This window comes from Rhinolophus sinicus, linkage group LG05 (assembly GCF_036562045.2).
Source record: "Rhinolophus sinicus isolate RSC01 linkage group LG05, ASM3656204v1, whole genome shotgun sequence".
Classification (NCBI taxonomy): Eukaryota; Metazoa; Chordata; class Mammalia; order Chiroptera; family Rhinolophidae; genus Rhinolophus; species Rhinolophus sinicus.
In genome coordinates, this window is record NC_133755.1 from 48,133,158 (window position 1) to 48,136,780 (window position 3,623).

Sequence of the window (3,623 nt, forward strand, 5' to 3'; positions counted from 1 at the left end):
GTCCCTTGATCACTGCCCTTTACTTCACAGTATCCAGTGTTCCTGACTCAGACCGACCTCATTCTAGACCAAGAGTGCCTCTCAGCCCAGGCCTTTCCCACCCTTCAGTCTCCTCTAGACTTTGTCATTAGCTTTCCCTTTCCTCTGTAGTCACTGATGCCTAGCACAGGTACTAAGGATGAAGCTGATGTGAAACATAAATATTTTAAGCCATATAAGATGAATAATAAGTTGGGGGTAAACAATAGAACAAACAAAACTGGACCTTCTACTTGCGTACATTCAGGCTGTACTGATAGCGGTCACATCGCATGGAACCCATGTGTCTTTAGGCTTTGGAAAATCAGAAGCCTAGTTTTACAGAGGAAGAGGAGCTCAGAGGTTGTTCTCAGAGGAAAGCATATTGCATCTCAAAGCTGCCATCCTATAGCTAAAGGCACTGACTGATGTGGTCAAGGGTTGTGTGGCTGCAGGTCCATCTGGCAGATGTAACGTGCCAACGTGGCAGATGTAGTGTGCAGCACCAGTGACATGCGGGGGTCTCACCCAATCCACATCCTTCCAAAGGGCCCTAGAGGGCAACACTTGGAGCCCTGCTGCTATAGTTATTTTGCCAAAAGAAACACTCAGATGTTAACACTGTTGGGGAACATGAATAAGCAAAGCAAAACACGCAAAGGCAGCTTGCAGTAGAGGAAAGCCATAAGACTCAGGAAAAATCACCATGCTGCCCATCAGGCAGGACAAGGTAAATGCTCGACTGAGGACTGGGTTCCAACAGAAAGACTATAGTAACTAGTTTAGGTGGGAGGCATATTTCCCTAGTTGACCTCTGGATAAATGTTAAAAGAGGCAGCTAAAGAGAGGCTGTGTGTACAATGTCAATTTCCATGATTTTGATAAACCTACATTGTGTAGCTGGAAGATCATAAATCTCTGGTTTACACTAGGCTATTATTTAATTAGGCCAACCCTTAATGACTCACGGTCTTTTGTCATTTTAACGAGTCTTTATTTTTCTCACATCTAATTGGTAAATTATTGCTTATCAGAGTTTATGGTCTCTTTTTTTTATTGTACCATCTTTAGCTGCTGTCCAAGGTGATGTGAATTCCAGTTATTGACTTTCCTCAAACCTCAATGGACTTTATCATTGAAAAATGGAGGTTGTCATGGAAAATTAAGTTTTTGACAAATCAGCAGCCTATGTACAGTGCTTCTTCCTGGGTGTAACTTGAAGGAATTGGTAACTGTCTCCAGTTTTGGCCTGGAGTAACACTGCAGCTTGAGACCCTGTCATTAATATCAAGCTTGAAAATATACATCTTAATACACTTCAGTATTTCTTGGACTTTGATGGTATCTGTGAGCATGATGAAAAGGGTTTTCACCATCAGATTTGAAATGTTTGGATTTTTTTTTTTTTAATGACAGTCTTCTTTTGTCTAAAACAAGTTCAGGCAGTAGGAAGGAGTGAAGAGGGTTCAGATTTATTCACATGGTATTTTCTCAGAAGACTCTTTTTAAGAAGCAATTATTAAGCTATCCACATTAGGCCCATGCAAATGAAAAGATCAGAGTTAATTAACCTTGTCCTGAGTAAGAGAAGTGACGAAGAGCAATTAAATGTTTTGTGCTCCTCAAGGAATTTGCTTGCTTACTTACTCTTTATTTCTCAAGGGAGGGAGTTACTCTCATAATATGGAAAATGGTTTGTGGAGAGGGCTAAGGCTTGTGACTCATATATGCTGAGCCTCTTTCTCAAGCATGGAACAGGAAAAATAATGGATATTTTTGAAGTCACACAGACCTAGTTTCTAATTTTCATTCCACCATTTGCTAGCTATGAGACCTTGACTAATTTATATAAATGTGTCGTCTTTATAGAGCAGAGCTTACAGGGCCAACCTTCCCCTGATCACAAGGCAGCCACCTGTTTCTCGATGGGCTAGAGCAAGTGTGAAAAAAAGCTCCTCTGAGAGTGCAACTTGAACCAAAAGAGGTTTATTCAAGAACAATTGAAAACATAAATTATATTTCTAATATAACGCTGCTTTTCACTGTATTTTATAAAGTGCTTTGAGGCTATGTCTATATCCCAGAATGTGTGAATTTATTCAGGTAAATAAAATTAGATCAAATAGTAATAATAATAATGACAACAATAATAATTGATGTTATTCTGATGGAGAAAATTAAGAAGAGTGTACTTTTTGGTTTAAATGACCTGAAGCCATTGGCCGGTTGCCTTTCTCACTATTCAGTTGATGTTTGAAGCCCCATTTAACTTAATAACCAATGTTTTTAGCTAGGAAAATAATCAACAAGTATATTAATTAGGCCCTGCTTACACTTTTACTGCAAGTCTAATGATTTGTTGATTTTAAGTTAGATGTCTGTCTTTATTAAAGTCATTAATACTCTAAGTGAATTTGTGCTTAAAATTCCTTAAGTATTTAGGAATCACACACATTTTGCTTTTTACTGTGAGACCCTTAGGCTATAAACATTTTTCTATTGCAGACATATAAAACTACAAACAGAGCTCTTTAGGCCTTGCCTTCACAATTGAAAATGGAAATGAAACAAACACAGAAGTGTAAAGAACCGAACCATTAACAAAATCCTATGCCTATTGACTTCTCTTTGCTGTTGATACATGTAAATGTCTTCTGCAGCTGGCCACAAATTAGCACAGCCAGTATCTAAGGTATGATTGGCACTGACATTCACTATTCAGTCTTCACCAGAACACCAGAAGATGTGGGATCTATCCCTTCCCAGGCCTCACTGTTGAGTAAGTACAAATATATTGCCTTTATATAATAATGATAACATCACCTTGAACTTCTGAGCCCCAGGCAGCATCTCCCTTCTAAGTGATTTTTTTTATGGTTCCTGGTGGTGGTGTAGTGGTGATAATCACAGCTTTGGTCTGTTGCCCACTGCTCTTGTGATTTTTGGCTTTGTGAACCACTGCTGGACCCAGGCTGGACCCAGGACTACTGTCTATAAAGCCGCTGATCCTCCACTGCACCTCTGACCTCTAGACAGCTTCTTCCATTCTACCCAACAGGAAAGCTCCTTTAGCTCCCTGTGACCAGCTTTTTCACAGAACTTTTTCACAGCAGAATTATCCAGATGTTACGGATGGTGGAAAAAAGAAGAGGGAGTGGCAGAAGTTGGTGAAGTACAGCTTCATGCTATGCCTAGGACCCATGTTCCCTCTTCAACCTCGTTTATGATCATAACCATGGTCCTTTCAGCACCTGGTACCTTCCTTGGTGGAGGGAATACCCCCAATGCTTTATCTCCTTGCCAGACTTCCTTCAGCAACTACTAGAGCATCGAACAAGTCTGTGGACCCAATCTAAATTCTTTCTGATAGGTATCACATTCAAGTCAAGGACCTACCAGGCATAAATGTCAGTGTTCCATGCCATTTCCTGAAAGTTCAGAAACTCCCAGAATATCCAGAGGCAAGTCCTAACCCTGAGAGAGTTAGCATACAACCCAACAGTCACATTGACCCACCTCAATGTGTTTAATCCCTATGGGCTTTTGTGACCAATACTATATTCCAGAAGACGGGGCCAGCACAAATATGTATATGCCTCTCCTAA